This window comes from Tenrec ecaudatus, chromosome X (assembly GCF_050624435.1).
Source record: "Tenrec ecaudatus isolate mTenEca1 chromosome X, mTenEca1.hap1, whole genome shotgun sequence".
Taxonomy (NCBI): domain Eukaryota; kingdom Metazoa; phylum Chordata; class Mammalia; order Afrosoricida; family Tenrecidae; genus Tenrec; species Tenrec ecaudatus.
Genome location: NC_134548.1, coordinates 82,111,960 through 82,134,869, shown reverse-complemented (window position 1 = coordinate 82,134,869; position 22,910 = coordinate 82,111,960). Strand labels below are relative to the sequence as shown.

The 22,910-nt window shown below is 41.5% G+C and overlaps 1 protein-coding gene and 1 pseudogene across 1 annotated transcript in view; one reads left to right on the top strand and one right to left on the bottom strand.

The window, feature by feature from the left end:
• The window catches only part of CHIC1 (cysteine rich hydrophobic domain 1), a 104,356-nt gene that overhangs the window by 14,495 nt on the left and 66,951 nt on the right, over positions 1-22,910 (bottom strand). The gene's annotated exons all lie outside the window — the stretch shown is intronic.
• On the top strand, positions 14,559-21,086 carry LOC142434699 (transmembrane protein 151A-like; annotated as a pseudogene).

Sequence of the window (22,910 nt, the reverse complement as noted above, 5' to 3'; positions counted from 1 at the left end):
CAAACTAGGATGTAGAACATTATCTTTATGAAATATATTGTATCAATTGACCAATGAGACAGTGGGCTCAAGCTCTCAAATACAGCAAACCAATCTTGTGAGAGGAAGTGTCTGTAACTGTGCCCCTTATATGTTTTATTTTATATATGAGTATATGAAGGAGCTTCAAGAAGTTTGTGGGCAAATAGAGTTACAAGATAATGGAGTTTCTTCATGAATGTTTTGAAACTGCCTTATATATGTAGCATTATATATAAAAATGTATATACATATGCCTACAGATACACTTATATGGGTACATACACAGTTGTATATTCACATATGTATCTTCTTATATATAAACATATATAAACAACATATTTTTAGGTATTCATACTATTGTTGCAAATTGCATATATTATAGCATTAACAAAATCATTCTTGATCATTGTGTGCTTCTCATTGTCAGCCTTTAATTTAGCTAAGTTGTGCTGACTGTGTAGCCTTACTTGGGATTGCCTTCCTTATCACCCAAACTAACAAGTGTTTCTACTGTGTAGAAAGAGAACATTTTAATATATGCTTTTCAGAACAAGATATGCACAAATTACTCTGTCACCAGTGTAGTTGGACTATTACTAAAATCTTAACACTACTGCAAATTAAAAAGAGCCTATTTGCTATAGTTTATTGTGCCAGCCTGGCCGATAAACGCAAGTAGGATTAACTGAAGGGCAGAGGGATAAATGGCTTGGTGAGCCTCACCTTGGTTGTTCTGTGCCTCAGTTTAAAGGGGTACACTACCTGTGGGATGCCTAGCGTGTGGACTGTGTCACTGTAAGTTGAGGTCCCTTTAAGTCCACATGATTGGAATGTTCATCTCTGGAGCTGGGGACTGACAGTTGATGACAGTTGGGGACCTGCCTTGTTGTTTGCTGCCTGGGTATATATAGCCCAGCTCTCTCTACAGAAGGGATACTGGCAACTGGCAGCTCTCAAAACTTGAAGGACTGCTAGTGTCTCACTGCTTTATAATTTAACTATTAATTTCTTGTATTATCTATCTGTATATTATTTAACGGTTTATTTCTTGAATTATGTATCTATCTTTATAAATATATTTATATATAATTACTAGCAATCTGGTTTGTCTCTCTAGAGAACACTGTCCAATACACTATTTAAGGATCTAATATTGATTTTCATATAACTTTTCATAAGACTTTACTTTCAATAAACATCTCCTATGCACAATTACTCTGATTTCTCAGAGGAATTTTTCCTATTGGAGTTCCTAGCATACCTGGCATATATTGATCAAAGAATACAGACTGAGAAAAGTAATCAAATATATATCAAGATTTCTTTGAAAATAATATGTTAAAAAGGGTAGTGAAGAAAACACTTTGAAAACATTAAAATACACTATTATCATGAATTTTCAATTCTCAATGGAAGAATTTTCAAAGTTTCTGATAAACAAGTATAGTAGGTATTGCTAAATTTGAAAACTACTCCCAAAAGTTAAAATTATTTCCAAACTACTCTATACTAGAAATTATTTCCAAAGCACAACTATAAGAAACTGAGTTGGAATCAACTCGATGACAATATATACATGAAATCATTTGGTCTTTCGCCATCTGGAGGAAAGAAGAGTGATGAAAAGAATGGAAGCAATTTACTTAATGACCACACACACATCAATCTTCCCAGTGCTCAGAATAGAAAGAGACGGTGCATGACTACTATTACCATTTACAGTTAATAGTAATAGCTCAGTTATTTTGAGTGCATCTTAGGACTACTGTATGTGATAGAATCTTCCTAAACATTATCAGATGGGTTTCAAATAGATGTACCACTTGTCTGCCAGTTCATAGTACTGTGATAACTTGTGTGTTGCTATGGTACTGGAAGCTATGTCACTGGTATTTCAAATGCCAGAAAGGTCACCCAAAGTGAACAGGTTTCACAGAAATCCCAGACTAAGAACAGGCAATGAAGAAATAATAGACTGTCCACTTTGGAGGAATTAGCCATTGAAAAACTTAAGGATAGCATGGAAACATTGTCAGATACCAAAAACCTCATGAATAGAAGCAGAACATTGTAGGATATGGTGCCAGAAGATGAACCCCACAGGTATTAAGGCATTGAAAAAAACTACCTTCTCAAATTAGAATGGACCATAATGACGTGTTTGGGACTTGGATTTGCTGCTGGGACACAACTCAAAATGAGAAGAAACAGCTGCAAACATCAATTAATATTCAGAACTCGGGATGTATGAAATATGAAGCTAGGAAAATTAGAAGTTGTCAAAAAATAAAAGGGAATGATATTCTAGGTGTGAGTGAGACAATAATGACTGGTATTGGTCATTTTGAATCAGAAAATCCTATGGTTGACTACACCAGGAAGGACAGATTCGAGAGGAATGGTGTTGCATTCATTGTCAAAAAGGACATTTCAAGATCTATCTTTTAAAAAAGTTTTATTGGCATATAGTCACATATCATATAATTCAATGGTTGAATCATATTAAGAAGAGTTGTACAATCATCACTACTATCTATTTTAGAACATTTTCTTCTTTCTTGTACTCATATTAGTTCCATACTTCCCCCCAACTCACTGACATATCCCTAAGAAAAAAATTAATCCAGTTACTGTCTCTATAAAGTTATTATCCTGGATTGATTTCTTACACAGAAATGCACACAAAAACAAACAAAAAATCAACAACAATAACAAAATAAAGCAGAGAAAAACCTCAATAGAAAATAATGGAGAAAATACTCAAAACTAGAATAAATTTTAAATGAATCAAAAGGGTAGTTAAATGTTAAGGTGTTAAATTATACCTAATAGCATTTGTCAGTTTGTCATACTGTTCTGACTTGTGTGTTGCTGTGATTTTGGAAGCGATGTCACTGGCATTTCACATGCCAGCAGGGCCACTCAGAGTGAACAGGTTTCAGAGGAGCTTCCAAACTAGAGCAGGCAACATACAAGGAATCAGCTGCTCACTTCAGAGGAAGTAGCTGCTGAAAATCTTACGCATAACTTGGAAACATCATCAGAGATAGTATCAGATGATGGCCTCCTGGGTTGGAGAAGTGGAGTTGCCCATGGTGACATGAGTGCAGTATAGTCTGTGGGAATGGAGCCTTCCAGATCTTCATTTCCTGATGGGGCACTACTCAAGGTAAAGAGAAACAGCTACAAAAATTGCTAATGATCTGAACTTGGTATGTTTAAATTATGAAGCAAGGAAAACTAGAAGTCATCAAAAATGAATGGAACACATAGAGATTGATATCCTAGGTGTTAGTGAGCTGAAATGGACTGGTTTTGACTATTTTGAATAAGAAATTTATAGGATTTGCTATGCTGGGAATGACACAATCAAGAGATATGATTTTGCATTCATTGTCAGAAAGGACATTTCAAAATTAACTTTGCAGTACAAGGCTGTCTTTCATAGGATTATATCTATCCGCCTTCAAGGAAATCCAATCAATACAACTACTACTCAAATTTGTACCAACCACAAAAGCTAGTGATGGAGAAATTGAAGAATTCTACCAATGTCTTTAGTCTGAAATTGATCAAACATTCAATCAGGATGCATTGGTAATTGGCAACTGTAATGCCAACGGTAGAAACAAAGAGGAAGTAATCATAGTTGGAAAATATGGCTTTGGTAATAGAAGAGAAGCTGGAGATCGCATGATAGAATTTTGAAAGAACAATGACTTCCCAAGATGGAATATACAGAAATCAAATTGGCTACATCTGTGGGAAGAGAAAATAAAGAATATCAGCAGCTAAAATCTGGTTGACTGTGGAACAGGATATCAATTGTTCTATGTAAGTACAGCTTAAAGCTGGAGAAAATTAAAACAAGTACACGAGAGCCAAAATGCGACCCTGAGTCTAACCCACCTGAATTTTGAGAATATCTCAAAACCAGGTTTTATATATTGAACACTAATGACTGAAGACCCGATGAGCTGTGGGAGGACAAGACCATCATTCATGAAGAAAGCAAAAGGTTATTTAAATGACAGGAAAGAAAGAAAAGATCAAAGTGGATGTCAGTAAAGACTCTGAAACTTGGCCTTAATTGTACTGTAGCTAAAGCAAATGGAAGAAATGATGACGTCAAAGAGCTGAACAGGAAATTTCAAAGGGCAACTCAAGAAGACCAAGTCAAATATTAAATGAAATATGCAAAGAACTAGAGTTAGAAAACCAAAAGGGAAGCACACACTCAGCATATCTTAAACTGAAAGAAACCAAAAAGAAATTAATCCTTGAGTTGCAATATTGAAAGATTCTATAGGCAAAATATTGAATGATGCAGAAAGCATCTTAAGAATATGGAAAGAACTAAAAATCATATCAGTGGGTGCCCACCTTCCTGATACGGTCACTGAAGACAAACGTGTGCATAAGCAAATGTGGTGAAGAAAGCTAATGGTACTCGGCTATCAAAAGATATAGCGTCTGGGGTCTTAAAGGCTTGAAGATAAACAAGCAGCCATCTAGCTGAGAAGCATCAAAGCCCACATGGAAGAAGCACACAAGCCTCTCTGACCACAAGGTGCAGAAGGGACCAGTTATCAGATATCAAAGAACTGAAAATCATATCAATGGGTGCCCACCTCCCTGATACGATCAATGAAGACAAACATGTGCATAGGCAAATGTGGTGAAGAAAGCTGATGGTGCCCGGCTTTCAAAAGACACAGCATCTGGGGTCTTAAAGGCTCAAAGAATCCAAAGTCCATTTGTTGGCCACGGGAGCTCCCCTCACAGAGGGGTCTAGAGGAGGAAATGAGTCAGTCAGGGTGCAACGTAGCACCGATGAAGAATAAAGCTTTCCTCCAGTTCCTAAATGCTTCCTCCCCCTCACTACCATGATCCGAATTCTACCTTGCAAGTCTGGATAGAGCAGAGGTTGTACACTGGTGCAGATAGGAGCTGGAGGCACAGGGAATCCAAGGTGGATGGACCAGGGCCGATACTGGGAGGGTAGAGGGTGAGTGGATTGGAAAGAGGGAACCGATTACAAGGATCTACATGTGACATCCTCCCTGGGGGATGGACAACAGAAAAGGGGGTGAAGGGAGACGCTGTATAGGGCAAGATATGACAAAATAATAATTTATAAATTATCAAGGGCTCCTGAGGGAGGGGGGGTGGGGGAGGGAGGGGGAAAAAAGAGGACCTGATTCAAAGGGCTTAAGTGGAGAGCAAATGCTTTGAAAATGATGAGGGCAAAGAATGTACAGATGTGCTTTATAAAATTGATGTATGTATGGATTGTGATAAGAGTTGTATGAGTCCCTAATAAAATGTTTAAAAAAAAAAAGGCTCGAAGCCAAACCAGTGGCCATCTAGTTCAGAAGCAACAAAGTCCACATGGAAGATATGCATCAGCCTGTGTGACCATGAGCTCTCAAAGGGATCAGATATCAAGCATCAAGGAACAAGAAATCATATTGTCAATGTGGGTGAGTGCAGAGTGGAGACTCAAAGCCCATTGGGAGCCAATCGGACACCTCCTTACTGTAGGGTTTGGATGAGCCAGTCAAGGTGCAGGTAGCAATGATGAAAGAAGAATTGGTGTATTTGAATTGTGGTGATGGAGAAGAATATTGAAATTACCATGGACTGTCCAGAAAGTTTTTGTTAAACCCTAGGAGATAGAAATAAGAAAAGATCACTTACAAACTTTAAATGATTTTCAAAAATTATTAAGAGATATTAATAGGCTGAGACCATGTTTAAAAATAAGTACTGGAGAGCTTAAGCCTTTGTTTGATATTTTAAAAGGACATCCTAATCCAAATTCAACTCGGGAGATTTCCCCTTTAGCAGAACAAACCTTAAATTTAGTAAATTTATGTATTTCAAGAACAACAAATTATGTACATTAATTATGGTAAACCTTTGTACTTTTACATCTGGTGTGTTATGGCAGGAAGGACCATTATTGTGGGTATATTTAGCTTCTCCAAGAAAAGGAGTTCTAAAACCTTATTTTTAAAAATAGCTGAATTAGTGATGAAAGGTAGATCAGAGTCTGTTAAATATTTTGAAAAAGACCCTAATTATGAGAAAGTTGTGATTTCATGGGGATTAGCATTTCCTGGGTTTTGTGGATTGATGAACAATGTTTATCCTCCAGAGAAATTGTTACAATTTGCTAAAAAACATATACTTATTTTACCCAGTATTTGTAAAAATAGACCCATACTTCATGCCCTTACAATATTTACTGATGGTTCCCCCAATGGAACTGCTGCTATTTCTTATAAAGGACATACTATGGTTAAAAAATTTCCAGCTCAATCTGCACTACAGTTAGTTGTGCTACATGCAGTCATAGCAGTTTTTCAATTACATCTTTGGCAGATGGATGTTACTCACATTCCTTCATTTGGTAAATCAGGATATTTGCATGTTACGGTGGACACTTACCCTGGATTTATTGTGGCCACTCCTATGACTGGTGAAAAAACATCTTTAGTTATTCAACACATGTTACGTTGTTTTGCTATAATTGGTATACCTAAATGCTTAAAGACCGATCATGGATCTGCTTATATTAGTAAATCATTTGCTCAATTTTGTGTCACTTTTTGAAGTAAACACATAACTGGAATCCCTTATAATCCTCAAGGCCAAGGTATTATGGAACGTGCCAATGGGACTATTAAGTGACATTTACATAAAATGAAAAAAGGGGAGATATACCCTTCTACTCCTCACAATTTAATTAATAATATTTTATTTATTTAAATATTTTTGAATTTGGATGTACACGGTCAGTCTGCTGCTGACTGCCTTTGGAAAGAGATTCCCAAACTTAAAGACAAAGCATATGTAATATGGAAAGATCTACTTAATGGAAAATGGCAAAACCCAGCTCCCTCCTGATTTGGGGGCGAGGGCATGTTTGTGTTTTTCTCACAGGATGTTGATGGAGCTTGGTGGCTGCCTGAACCTTTGGTGCAGTTTGCAAACCATGGAGATGGTAATTTGCCTCCAAGTGCTTCCAGAACTTCTCGCAGTGAGCAGTACTAGGCTTAAGTTCCTGATCCACCACTCTTACATCCTGCTGTCTGGGAAGTCTGGAAATCATGGTGTGGGTTAATGACTCACGTCTTCCCTGTACAAGGTTAAGGAAATGTAATCTCATCCACTGTACAGTCTTTTTCTTTTTGTGTACTAGAGACTCAAAAGAATAATAAAACCATATTGTGGAGATCATGTCTCACGGACAAGCCCATCCAGTATAACATCACAAAAGAGAGATATATCATCGACTGGTCCAGCAACCAGGACAATACTAAAAAAAAATACTGCCGAATGGAAAACAGAGACTACTTTGGAATTGTGAAGCTTATGGGCCCCCTTCCTCCAAACCGAAAGAAAACGTTACTGCCTGCATAACATCATCTTATGTACTTTTGGCAGGGAATATTACTATAGATCATGATGATTGTAAGTTTAACATGTCTTGTAATAATTGTAATTTGTCTAATTGTATTACCTAGATCCCTGAAAGTATTGTCATTGCAATTTTGTATCAATCTTTTATTATGCTGCCAGTGAACATTACTGGGCCTTGACATTCAAAAAGATGGTTACATGTATTAGAAGAGATTGAGAAACCATTAACCAGACCTAAGCATTTTGTAGGTTTGCTTATAGCAAGTATTTTAGCTATATTGTTTAGTTGCTACTGCTATTACTGCAGAAATTGTACTTTCACTAAATATACAAACTTCCCACTTTGTTAATTAATTATCCAAAAATGTGACTAATGTGTAGGATACTTAAGAAAATATAGACAGAAAGTTAGAACAAAAAGTTAAGGCTCTTTATAACATGGTCACAGCAGAAGTGTGTGTATTGTTGATCTTATGTATACTTTCTATGATACTGTGCAAGGTTATGGTTAAATTATTGGCCGTAGGAACAAAGCTTCATGAAGTGCACCTGCACACTTTGCCCCCTCCCCAAATGGGTGTAAGGCAGAGGCTGGTTAGTCAAAGACGGGTAAGATCGAGTCTGAGTCTCTCAACCTAAGACAGGTCATAGTTGCCTGGAGGACTATGACTGATGACGGGTAAGGGCGATTTCAGGACTCGATAACCTAAGACAGGCACAATCATCTGCCGATGTTTTAAGTAAAAATGTCTTCAGTAAATTAAAAAGGGGGAAAGAAAGATGTTGAAGGCCACTAAGACTCAGCCTTAAAACAGCTGAAAATTCTCATGACCTATGTGTCAGTGTTCTTCTGTGACTCTATCAAGAACAGGAAAGTGTGCAAGGTCTAGAAAAACAGGTGTTTTAATTTTCTCAAGGAAGTCTGGTTTGGCAGAAGATAGAGTTGTTATGTGTATCAAATGTGCTTGCTTAACAATGAGATAATTAACCCAGGGTTGTTTCTGCATGAATGTAAGGAATATAATGTTATTATTATTTCAAAAATTTTGCATTTTATTGCCTTGTTATCTGCAATGTCTTCAAACCATGCTAGCACGTAATACTGCACAAGTTCATCTGAACAGCCTTGAGTTGAACCAAGTTTGTGGAGTTATCCCCCTCCGCAAAGCCTGAAGGACTGGCAGTCAATGACGGGTAAGATCGGCACAAAACATACCAACCTAAGACAGACATTGGTTTGCTCTTATTTTTTGAAAGCATTCCATTGATCAATGACGGGTAAGGATGATTCTTGATGCCTGACGATCTAAGACAGACACAGTTCCTGAAGGGATTTCTCTCGGCTTTGAAAAAATATATAAAAGGGAGACCTGTCCAGAGCCATGAGGCCCGGCCAGTACTTGGAATTTATTAGCCTGAGCTCTGGGTATTTTTCTACCCCAGCCTACGTGACAGAGCACTGCAGCTGTAAAGCTTGAGCAAACAAGGTGTGATGCTCTTTAGACAAGCACCTGTGTCCTGCTTCCCCTTGATTGGGTAAATGATTGTCCTCGCCCGCGCCTGATTTGCATATGCATGCCACTCCGTGGCGTACCTGGTTGAAGACTGTAAGCCCTTACTGACGGGCAGGGCGCGCTCCCCTGAACTCCCTGATTGGCCTGTTGCCAAAGTAGCCTAATTTGCATGTGCGGCGGATGCTTCCCCCACTGCTGCCCCATATAAGCTGTAACTCTTTGTTCATTAAATGAGACTTGATCAGGATACTGTCTTGTCTTCATTCTCTGTGCCTCTTGTACCGTCCCCCCCCCCCCCAATTCCCACTCTCTCCTCCAGGATCCACGTTGAATGTCCCGCGGGATGGGACAATGGACTATTAAAAGGACAAACCGATCTGTGTTGGAAGAAGTAAGGCCAGAATGCTCCTTAGAGGCAAGGGTGTATATACTCTGTTTTACATACTTTGGGCATGTTGTCAGGTGAGACCAACCCCTGAAGAAGGACGCCATGTTTGGTAAAGGCGAAGTGCAGCAAAAAAGAGGAAAGTCCGTGGCTGCATCAATGGATGCAAACATAGAAACAACTATGAGATGGAATAGGTCTAGGCAATGTTTCCATGAATTGGAACCTACTCCATCGAACCTAACAACAACAACAGCAATAGCGAGATTGCTTAGGAATTAAACGGTTTAAAAAATATTGGCCCAGGTTGTTTTAATTAAAATTCTACAAACATTTAAAGAAATAATACTAATCCTTTACAAATTCTTATAAAAATAGAAGAGGGAACACTTGCTAATTATTCCACAAGGAGAATACTATTCTGATATGAAAACTAGAAAAAGAAATACATCACAAGAGAACCATAGATCAGTATCTCTCATAAATATAAATACAAACATCTTCAAGAAAATATTAGATGACTTTCAAAACTGCAGGAAGTTCCATTATCTTTTTATTATATTTTCCATGACCTTTTTGAAGCCTCTCCATACTAGCAAATTGAATCTAGCAGTACACAAACATGTGGAATTTTACTAGGATAGTAAACAAAATAAGATAATACCTTATGTTAATAAAGGACAAATGCTGCACAGTCAGCTCAGTAGACATAAAAAAAGTATTTGACACATTTAGTTCTCACTAATGAACAGAACAAAGGGAAAGAGAGAAATGAAGGGAGAAGACAACATGTGAAGGTGCTCCTGCAAGCCCAGGAGTGCCTAGAATTGCTGGCAGTCACAGGAAGTTCGAGTACAGGCATGAAAAGTTGCCCAGGACTCTCAGAAGACATCAGTAGAGCTGATACTCTGATTTGGATTTCAGTCTGAAAACTGATACAATGATTTTTCTTTCTTGAAATGCACCCATTTTGTAGTACTCTGTTACAGCAACTCTAAAAAACCAGAGTAGAAAATAATTTCCTCAAACTGACAAAGACTATCTGTGAAAATTCTATAGCTAGCATCATACTTAATGAAAATCAAAATAGTACAAAGCCTGTTGTTGGGATTGGTACCAATATGTAGTGCCTCTGTGAGACACAACAAAATTTCCTTAAAGGGTTTCCAAGGAAGTATTTTTTTATCCGACAGTTTTATTAGCATATAATTAATATGTCATACAATTCAATAGTTCAATTATCTCAAGAGTTATTCAATCATCACCACAATCAGTTTTAGAACAATTTTTTTCATTCTTATACTCATTGTTATTAGCTCCTTATTTCCCCCCAAGTTCCCCTGCCATACCCTGAAGGAACCATTAATCCAGTTCCTGTCTTTATAGATTTACCTATCCTGGATTTCACATCCAGAAAAACAGTAACAAAACAAACACGATCAACAAAGTAGTACAGATTTAAAGCATCAATAGAAAAGAAAGCAGAAAGTATTAAAAACTAGAACAAATTTAAATGAATCATAAGGTATATCAAATGATAGGGTCCTAGATTCTAGCTTAACTGCATCTGCAACAATCCACTTGCCAATGCTATTCACATCCCTGGTTCATGGTCAGAGGGATTCATCAGGGGCTTAAACCACTTGTATTTCCCTTTCACTTTAAAATGAAGAAAAAACCTGAAATATCCTTAAAATGGGTCAAAAGGGATATCAAATGCAATATCAAAGGGATATTACATTTTTACCTAACTACATTTGCCATAATTGACTTTACAATTCTCTATGCCTGATAACTGGGCTATTAATGTCCTTCAACTATGATCAGAAGGGATTCACCCAAGGTTTAATCCATGTATGGACCCTGAAAATGGATTTGGGGCTTCCACTGTCACCCATAGCCTTCTTCAAATCACGTGTTCACAATTTCTTCAGGACTTAGTTGATGTCTCAGTTAGATGGCTGCTTATTTGAAAACTAGCCTTTTAGACCCCAGGCACTATTCTTTCTGATAGCAAGGCACCATCTAGTTATTTCACCACACTTTGCTAAAGCACTCATATCTTCAGTGATCTCTTCATGAGGTGGAGCATCAAGCAAGGCCATGTCATAAGAACTAATTATTCTTAGATTGGGACTAGCATTAAATGAATGCTGCTTAAAATTCATTCATGCACCCATGGTTTATAGATGTCTCTAGTTTACCTTAGAAACATCATTGTCATTTATGTAGAGAACGTTATCAATCAGCCCCCTGAGGTATCACATTCAAGGACAGTCATTTTTTTACAAAAGCAGATGGCCACATCTTTCTCCTGTGGAGTCACTGGAGGGTTTCAACTAATAAACTTTCTGTTAGCAGCTGAATGTTAACCAACACACCACCAGACTCTGTGTAATTAATGGAGAGAATAAATGTCCAGCCATAAGATTGAAAGCAAGACAAGGCTACTCCTCTGATCATTCTTATTCATAATTGTACTGGATTTTGTATTCAAGGTGTCCGGAGCCATGAGGCCCGGCCATTGCTTGGAATTTATTAGGACTTGCCTGGAGCCGTGAGACCTGGCCATTACTTGGAATTTATTAGCCTGAGCTCTGGGCATTCTTCTACCCCAGCCTACGTGACAGAGCACTGCAGCTGTAAAGCTTGAGCAAACAAGGGGTAATGCTCTTTAGATAAGCACCCGTGTCCTGCATCCCCTTGATTGGGCAAAAGATCGTCTTCCCCTATGCTTGATTTGCATGTACATGCCACTCCTCTGCGTACCTAATTGAAGACTGATTCATGGGCAGGGCACACTCCCCTGAACTCCCTGATTGGCCTGTTGCCAAGGTAGCCTAATCTGCATGTGCGCTGAGGCTCCCTCCCTTGGCTGGCCCTTATAAGCTGTGACTCTTTGTTCATTAAAACAGGACTTGATCAGGATATTGTCTTGTCCTCATTCTCCGTGCCTCTTGTACCCCCCAATTCCCACTCTCTCCTCCAGGACCCACGGTGAACATCCCGCGGGACGGGACATTAAGGTAATAAGACATGAAGAATACTTAAAAGACATTAAGACTGGAAAGGAGAAAGAAAAGCTCTTTTCATTTGGAAATTATTTAATCTGTGCATAAGACTCTAAGGACTATTCTATAGCATCTTTGAACAAAATGTTCAGTAATGGTAGCTGGACCCTCTGAAGTTCTTCTAGACTCATAGAAAAGAAGGCAGTTATTCATGGAGACAATTATCCTCATATTTAATGTTCTATTACAATTTCTGGAGCCACTTCTATAAGTATTTAATACAATTCCCCAAAGAAGCCATCTTATTCAGGATTTATTTGTTCAGAGGTTGTTGCTTATTAATTCAGTCTCTTCACTTGTTATGGTTCTGCTAAGATCTACTATTTCTTCTTCATTCACCCCAAGAAGTTTTGTGTTTCAAGAAATTTGTCCATTTCCTTTAAGCTATGTAATTTATTGGCACATAACTATTAACAGTATTTCTTTAAAACCTTCTTAATTCTGTTGTTAGAGTTGTATTGTTCACACTTTCTTTTCTGCTTCTCTTTTCTTTTTAGTATCATCAAAGATTTGTGAATTATATTGTTCTTTTCCAAAAAGCAAATTCTGTTTTTATGGGTTCTCTATTATTATTTTTTTCTATTCTCATTTACATTATATATATCCATTAACATAGTAGAGAATACAGGGAGAAAACTTATAAAAACATCTTAGCAATAACGACAACTTTTTAAGACTCCAGGTGTTATGGCTCTGAGTCCATAGGACTGTACGCAGGAATGCACGCACACACACACACATACACACACACACGTATAAATGGCATGGAAGCCACATCTGAACCCCTTTGAAGGAGAATCCAACTTCTCACCAGCCCAATGCCTGTTGCCCTAAAGCAGAGGTCAGACATACCTCCATGCTCTATCCTTCTTTGCCCTATTTTGAAATCATCTATTCTTCATACAACACTCTGACTTTTCTGTTGGGGACAATAGTCCGTTGCAATGGCCACATAGAACTCACAGACAAAATTTAAAAATTATGAGGGTCTATTAGGGAAGTTACCACATTACCAAAGTCAGAATCAGTAAACAGTAAGGGTGTAGTCATTAGTACACAGCAGAACCTCTTTTTAGTCAGCAGCCAAGTCTCTATCTATGGTCATCAGTCTCTCTGATCCCTTGGCCTCTGGTCTCCATGGGTCAGGAATTCTGCCTGCTGCTCTGCCTCACAGTCTCATAGGATACTGCTCTTCTGCTTTGTCTCATGGTCTCCTAGCCTTGGCCTTTGATTTTGTTGTAACATGGCCATTGTTACAACATGGTCTCTGTCACCACATTTAAGGAGAGATATTGAATGTGTGCTGACACTAGCTCTTCTTTGATGGTCCCAGAAATTCCCCGTCTTCCTGCTTCTGAGATAACTTTCTTATATGGAGGTGTTGTTTTTAATCTTTTAGCAGACCTTAACCCCAAGGAAAAAAAGATGACCGCTTGGTTTACACCCTATAGTAAACTGGAGATTCAGAATACACCCTACTTTAATCCTGTCCATTGGCATAATAGATAACACACTCCAAAAGCTGGGATATAACCATAGACACAAAGGCTAGAATTTATAATAATCACATAATGGATTATGGCTAGAAGGACCATATTAATTGACTGTATTTCAATAGGTATGGCAGAGGCTATTTGTACATGTGTATAAATATACCCATGTACATGCAAATATATTGATGAATATGGTAGACTATATAAGGGACAAAGGTTATGAAAACTTCTTAGAAATAATCAAATACCTTGTAGGAATAAGTCACTAGACATGTGGATTCATGACCAGAGTCTCAGAGGAACCCAAGGTCAATTAGCATACTATAGTGCACAAAGACAATATTTCTAAATCCTATTTTGATGAGTAGCAACTGTGGTCTTAGAGCTTTTAAGTGGCCATTTAAGGTGTAATTTTGGTCTACTGGCCCAGAGCAAAGATGAGTGAGGAAAAGAAAGGATTCATAGAAACAATTAGTCCAGAAGAGCAATGTACACCATAAAATTCAGTCTCCATGATGCTGAGATCAGAGGATCTAGATAATGCCAGCCACCACTATTGGACCACTGAAGACACAGTGCTGGGAGTGCAGCCAGTCTGACTTCTCCCCATGGGGGCAAAACAAGAGGGGAGCACAACAGATCAGCAATGGAGCAAAACCATGAAGCCTTGGAGGAATCCCGAACGTATACTTTTGACTTGGGGGCAGAGGTTGGCCATTCATCTGAACTGGTTGGGGGATATTCACAAAAGTCAGCAGTTAGACCTGGAACTATTTATAACTTTTCCCCTCTTTTTTGGATATCTATATACATAACAGTTAGGAAAAGCAATCTCAAGGAGATAGCAGCAGACTGATGGTTCTGGGGAAGCGCAGAAGGGGGGGAAATGGGGGAGGGAGCAGGTGAGCCAATATACCAGGGATAGGAGAATAGCAAAGGTTCTAAAATCAATGGTGAGGAGAGTTTAGAGTCCCTGGATATGTTTGATCAATTGACATGTATCTGAGAGGGATTACTGAGAGGTGAATCATGGATGAACCTGATAGTGGGTCAGGAGGAAAGAAAAAAGAAACAGAGGAAACTACTAGGAAGTAAAAATTATATATAGGTATAAATATAGATAGGTATTTATGTACATATATATGTATTTATCTATGTAGGTTTATATATGTAAATACAATAAGGAAGCAGATGGACTTTGGGCCGCTACTTAAATCCGACCTCAGTACAAGAACGGTTTGTTCTAATAATGGGGCAATGCATAATACTCACTTTCCTGACACCATTGCTGAAGACAAAATGGGTACATAAGTAACTGTGGTGAAGAAAGCTGATGGTGCCCAGCTATTAAAAGTTATAGTGTCTGGGGTCCTAGAAGCTTGAAGTTACCAAGCAGCCATCTTGGTAACAGCAACAAAACACACATGGAAGAAGCAAGCCTGCCTGTGTGATCACGAGGTGTCCACGGGATCAGGTATCATGCATCAAAGACCCAGAACTAAAAATCATATCATTGTGAATGAGAGGGAGTGCAGATTGGAGACCCAAAGCCCATCTGTAGGCAATTGGACATCCCCTTACAGAAGGGTCGTGGGGAGAAGACAAGCCAGTCAGGTGCAATATAACAATGATGAAATGTACAACTTTCCTCTAGTTCTTTAATGCTTCCTCCCCTTACTATCATGATCCCAATTTTACCTTACAAATCAGCCAGACCAGAGGATGTACACTGGTACAGATAAGAGCTGGAAACATGGAATCCAGGACAGATAAACCCCTCAGGATCAATAACGAGAGCAGTGATACCAGGAGGGTAAGGGAAAAGTGTGGCAGGGGGAAGGAACTGATCGCAATGATCTACATATAACCTCCTCCCTTCGGGGACAGACAAAAGAAAAGTGAGTGAAGGGAGACATCGGACAGTACAAGACATGGAAAAATATAATAATTTATGAATTATCAATGGTTTGTGAGCAAGGGAGGGGGAAAATGAGGAACTGATACCAAGGACTCAAGTAAAAAGAAAATTCTTTGAGAATGACGATGGCAACAAATATACAAATGTGCTTGACAAAATAGATGTATGTATATGGATTGTGATAAGAGTTGTATGAGCCCCCAATAAAATGATTTTTAAAAATTCAAACCTTAAGTTCCAATATTGCAGGGTTATATAGGCAAAATATTGAAAGATACAGGAAGTATTAAAGATGACCACAATATAGTCACTACATCTAAAAACCACCCAAATTTTTTAAAAAGTTGGTCAATGTTTAATCCTGTCATGAAGCAGAATATGGTCAAGACAATTGGGACACGTCCACATTGCAATGAAGGCATTGGTGAAAAACAAGGCTTCAGGACGTGATGGAATAGCATTTGAAATGTTTAAACAAATGGATGCAGAATGCTTTCATATCTGTGCTGACATTCACATCCTAAAGAAAGGTAGTTAAAAAGAATTTGTAAATTATTTAACAATATCAAATTATTATCAGACATAAAGTTTACTGAATATAGTTCAAGTTGGTTTCAGTAGTACAGCAACAAGAAATTACCCGACATTCAAGCTGAATTCAGAAGAGGCTGTGAAATGACAGTTATCATTGCTAATGTCAGATGAATCCTGGCCAAAACAGACTACAAGAAAAATGTTTACCTGCATTTCATTGACAATGTCAAAGTATTTGACGATGTGGATCATAAAATTAAGGATGATAGTAGAAGAATGGGAATTCCAGAACACTTAATTGTACCCGTACATAATTTGTATGGCGAAAAGGTAGTTGTTCAAACAGAACAAGGGAATACTCCATGGTTTAAAATCTGGAAAGATGTGCATCAAGATTGTACACTTTCATCATACTTGTACAATGTATGGTCAATGAGATGGATTGACAGTGGCTGCAGCAATAGTCTTAAATATAAGAACAATTGTGAGGATAGTGTATGACCAAATGGTGTTTCATTCTGCCTGAAATAAGAGTCGGAACTGACTCGACAGTACCGAACAACATCATCAACGCATCAGACATGGATCTCAGGTTTTCTTCAGCTTCTCTGATTATCTTTTTGTCTTTCTTTCCTGTTTGTTGAAGTCTGCCTGGATATTCTCTAGGTCACTTGGGCGATTCTCTGCCTCCTCCTATCTATTGGCGACGTCTATGAATTTCTAGCGGCTTTTGTTATCTTGTCCCTTAGGTTTTATATTTCCTTTTGTTCCGTGACTTTTATCACCTCTATCATTTCATTCTTTTCCTGTATTGCTTCCCTAAGATCCTGTATGATTCTAAGCAGCATTCAGAAGACTTCTTTCTGTGGCAGGGCAATGCCTATCTCTTACATGGCTGCCGTTTGGTCCAGGTCATCCTCTGACGTTTTGTTTTTCTTGGTTTGTTGTTGAGGCTATTGAGGCAGATTGCTGTGTACATATTATTTTGGAGGAACTCAGTGCCATATTCCTGGGAGTCAGAGAGCCCTGGGCTCTCTCTTTGTGAGGTTTGTATTAATGCGTTTACAGGCTGCCTGTAACCAACTGCGATGAGGGTTACCTTTTAACTGTGTCCCACTAGGGGTTCCCTCTCACCCTATCCTATCGGGAGTCTGTTGTTTGGATGGCAGGTTGGATGGAGGGCAGATTCGATGGCCCTCTCAGTCGTCAGGCTCTGAGGTCAGCCTGTGTTGCACTTCAGCAACCTTCAAGCCTCTCTTTGGATCGTTTGCAGATATGCAGGCCATGGTCTGAAGGAATGTGAAGGTTCAGGCATGAGAGCACACAGTACTGGGGTTGGGATGGAGTGAGGGTGGGGGTCTTCTGCTCCCAGGTAGAAGCACTGCAGGCAAGAAATTAGGCCCATCCACATCTGTTAGAGGGCCGGCAAATCCTAGGAAAGGCCAGGACAGGGTAGGAAAGAAAGTGCCCGTCTCCGAGGAGGTATCCGCCAACAGGCAGCAGGAGGGCCCCATGAGCCTGGGGTATCAAACCGCAAGTGCATGATCCTCTTCTGGTCGGCTAGTGCTTGGGATGATGTGGCGGCAGAGGTGCAGCAGTCCACAACAGCGCTGTGGCTGGAACCAGACCAGTGCCTGTGGGTGCAGGAGATGGGTGGGAGGCAGCTTCTGGTTCAAGGAAGCGCTCTGAACTGTCACGATAATTAACCAACAGGCTCAGCACTACAGCCAGCCAAGTTACGCCAGTCCTCAGCAGCACAGCACCTGGTGTTGGACCAGTTCTGTGGTTGCAGGAAATGGGGTGGGAGTCAGCTTCTGGTTCAGGGAAGCGCCCTCAACTGTGGCAGAAATTAACCAACAACCTCAAAACCTCTACTCAGCCCCCAGATCTCCCCAATCACTGATCTCCATGAAGCTCCCAGTGTGAACTGCCTACTTGGTTGCCGTCTTGTCTGGAAGTCTGTATCTTCACTTCTAAGGAGCATCATGGTTGGACTTCTTCCAAGACAAATGTGCGCATTCTTGTGGTAGTCCATTATATATTTAATGTTCATTGTCATCACTTTAATTCAAAGACATCACTTATTCTGTATGTCTTATTTCCAGCTTTTGCATGTATATGAGGTGATTGAAAATACTATTGCTCGAGTGAAGAGTATCTTAGTCCTTAAAGTGACATCTTTGTTTTTTTAATACCTTAACAAGATCTTTTGCAGTAATTTGTCCAATGTAATATATTGTTTGATTCCCTGACTAATGCTTCCATGGTCATTTACAAGAAAATGAAAGCCTTAACAACTTCAATCTTTTTTCTGTTTTTCATGATGTTATTTATTGATAGTTTTGAGGATTTATATTTTCTCCATGTTGAAGTATAATCCATATCAAAGGCTATAGTCTTTGATCTTCATCAATAAGTGCTTCAAATCCTGTTCACCTTCAGCAAGCAAGATTGTGTAATATGGATATCCATTGTTAATGAGTCTTCCGCCAATCTTTTTTTAAAAATCATTTTATTTGGGGCCTCTTACAGTTGTTATCATAATCCATACATACAGCCATTGTGTCAAGCACTTTTGTATGTATGTTGCCATCATGATTTTCAATACATTTTCTTTCTACTTGACTCCTGGTATCAGCTCCTCATTTTTTCCACCCTCTCCAACCCTCCCTCCCTCATGAACCCTCGATAATTTATAAAGTATATTTTTTTTCACATCTTATACTGGCCTCTGTCTCTCTTCACCTGCTTTTCTGTTGTTTGTCCCCTTGGGTGGGGGGAGAGGGTTATATGCCAATAATTGTGATCAGTTCCCCCTTTCTCTGATCTTAATCCCATGTCATTCTTCATGTAGTCCAGCTTCTTGGAATTTTTTATCAGTATGTTGTTATAAGAGGAACAACAACAGAATAAATGGACTACAGGAACAAGACACAAAGAAAAAGTCAATGGCAAAAATAGCAAGGGAATTCTTAGAGGAAATCTTTCCCAGCTTAATGAATGAAAACCAGACAACCATTCAGGAGGTTGAAAGAACACCAGCTAGACTAAATCCCAAGAAGTTACCAAGGCATATAATAGTTAAACTATCCAACTTTGAGGAAAAGTAGAAAATTGCCAGAGCAGGTGGGGGAAAAAGTCACTTATAAAAGCACCCAAATAAGAATATTCCAAAAATTGAAGGAAAATAACACAAACCCAAGAATATTCTATCCAGTTATATTATCTATCAAGTTCGATGGAGAAGTAAGAGTATTCACAGACAAGGAAAAACTCAAAAAAATATGTTAAAAGAAACCCAGCCCTACAAAAGATCCTTGCCAACCCAGTATGGGCAGAAAAATAACACTCACCAAGCACAAATAAGAGACTGTTACTTAAAACAACTCCACATAGAGGGCAACATAGAGAAAAAAGCCCCCAACACAGCATTGACTCAATGGTAGGAAGAAGACAAGAATGAACAACACATACTCACATAAGCACAGTGCACTGATAAGAAAGGGAAGTAGGAAAACACCCAACACAAAAGGTACAAGATGACATCACAGAGTCCGCAGATGAGCAACTATGAGATATCAGCGAATACCCTCAAAGATAGCCCAGTTAAAAAAATCAGAAAGTAACAAGTGTTGGAGGGGCTGTGGGGAGATTGGAATTCTGGTCCACTGCTGGTGGACCTGTAGGTTTGTACAGCCATTATGGAAATCAATTTGGTGATCTAAAACAGATGGAAATCAAGCTACCATATGAACCAGCATATACCCAGAAGAGACAATAAACAAACCACAAACCACGGGCAGACATCTGTGTTCCAACGGTCATCAGGAGGAGTTCAAATTTACATCAACAGATGAATGATTAAAAAAATGTGGTACACGAGCGCGCCGACAGCCGCACAGCGAGCGGCGAGTTCGGCCCAGCGACATGTCCAAGGAGCTGGTGGGCCTGGCCGAGTACGCCCCCACGCGGCTGCGCTTCACCAAGTGCTTCAGCTTCGGCAGCACCAAGGCCGAGGCCTCCTACCTGACCCAGCGCACGCTTCTTCGGCGCCAAGGAGGGCCTGGACGCCCGCGAGGCCCGCGAGGGCATGCACCTGAAGGACGTGGACTTCCGCTACTCGCTCATGGTCTTCGCCGACCCCCGCAGCCCGCCCTGGTACGCGCGGGCCTGGGTCTTCTGGCTGGTGTCGGCCGCCACGCTGTCCTGGCCGCTGCGGGTGGTGGCGGCCTACGGTATGGCGCACGTGCACTACCAGGTGGAGAAGCTCTTCGGCGCCAGCTCGCCCCCGCCCGGCGCCGTGCCCAGCGGGCCCCGCTCTCCCGCGTGGCCACGGTGGACTTCACCGAGCTCGAATGGCACATCTGCTCCAACCGCCAGCTGGTGCCCAGCTGCTCCGAGGCCGTGGTCATGAACGCCGGCTCGGGCGCCTACCTGCGGGGCTGCCAGCGCTGCCGCCGCTCGGTTAGCAGCAACTCGCTGCCCGCCGCCCGTACCAGCGGCCCCCGCCTGCCCTTCAGCTGCAGCCGCCTCTCGCTGGGCGCCGGCGGCCGGGCCACTCCCGGGGTCTTCCGCAGCCTGAGCGGGGGCCCGCTGGGGCGCCGTGAAGAGGACACAGAGCCCCTGGAGAGTCCACCGTGCTACGAGGACGCCCTGTACTTCCCGGTGCTCATTGTCCACGGCGACAGCGGCTGCCAGGGCGAGGGGCAGGGGCCTCTCTGACAGCCCCCGGGCCCCATGGTGGCGCCTCCCCACCATCCCCCTGCCCGTGGGTTTCTGTGCCCCAGTGGTCACGGTCTGAAGCAAACTGGAGACAGAGCAGGCGGGGTGGGGACGGGGTGCTCACGCAGAGCCCGGTAACTCGTGGGGATGGGGGAGGACAGCTCCTCGGTTGGGTCCCTGAACCAACCCTGGCACCACTGTGCGCCACCCCCTGATCGCAGGTAATCTGGTGTGTGTGTTGCGGGGGTGGGGTGGGGGGATGGGGGGGGGTGTCCCGTGGAGAAGAGAGGGCATGTCTCTCACGCTGGCCAAGGAAGAAGCTTCCAGAATGCCTAGGATGAGGTGGAGCCCTCGGGACAGCTGTGGCCTGCAGCTTAGGGCTCCCCGGGACACTTGCTGGCTGAGCCCTCCAGCAACTCAGAAGCACAGAGCGGTGGCCTGGGGCCCTGCCCAGCCAGGCTGGCCCCCCTGAAGCTAAAGCGCTGGTGATGGGGGTGCCCACCCACTACCCACCAAAGCTCCCATGTTCCCCCCTGATAGGCCGCTCCCCACCTGCCCTCTCACCCATTGGGGCCTAATTCTTCGAGCACAAACCCCTTTACTCTTCCCTCTGCTGCTCCCCCACATGCTGACCCCCCACAGTCTGGCCTCCTCCTCAGGACCACCTCCCCCTGGAGTCTGACCTCAGCTTGTCCTCGCTGCGAAATTCCCTCCAGTCTTCTCAGCCACACGGACACCCTACCCCACCCCCATACTCCACACCCCAAGCTTTGTCTACCCATCGCCCCAGACTTTTCTACTCCTTACCTTCTGGTAACCCCGGAGGCCAAAGGGCAGCCAAGAGACCCGGCCTCACCCACCACCCTTTGAATGACCCTTGCTCCTCCCAGGCAGCCCCCTGCCTCTCCCCTCAGTGGGGCCCAGCTTGGGGACCCCACCTTATCCCAGGGAGGAGCGCGTCATCCCTTCCCTTCCAGCTGGGGCATCTATCCCCTCTCAGGGGCCGGTGGGGGAGGGAGGAGGCAGACAAGCAGAGCTACAATAAATGGCGTAAAGCCAAAAAAAAAAAAAACTGTGGTACATACACACAATAGAGTGCTACACATCCCTAAAAAGCAGTGATGAACGCATGAAGCACCTCACTGCATTGGAGGAAATTATTCTAAGCTAAGTAAGCCAAGCACACAGGACAAGTACAACAGGAGTCCACTGAGGTAAGCTTAAAAAGCAAAAGGGGCATAGGGGAAACGCTACTAAATGCATACTTTCCTGGGGTGAGGTTCAGGTACTATGGCAGGAGCCAGAACCAATCCAGGGATACATATGGCAGCCAACTAAAAAGGAGGGGAAAAGAAAGAAAGAACAAAAAGACATGGTGGAGAGCCTAGATAAGGCCCTCCTGCATGAGGTTTCTGTCTCTCTCTGTCTCTTTCTCTCATCCATCCATCCATCCATCCATCCATCCATCCATCCATCCATCCATCCATCCATCCATCACCTCTTCACAAAGGAAGAGGGCCTGCATGGAGAGGAGGTTGGGAAGGGAGGGTGTATGTTTGAACCTTCATCCCCATATCCCCATATAAATGATGGCAGTGAATAGTAAAACCTAAGTGTGACAAAGACAAAAAGAAAAATAAGACGTGGGTAGCAGGGGAACAGGGCACTATCCCATCCAAGGAAATAGTATTATTTATATCTCCACAGGAGAGGGAGAGAGGGACCAGATTTCAACCTGGGGTGCTAAGATGTGAATGCAACATACTGGCATGAAGCAGCGAACCAAAAGAGAGGTCTACAGGGTCAGCTCCAATCCTAGCTATG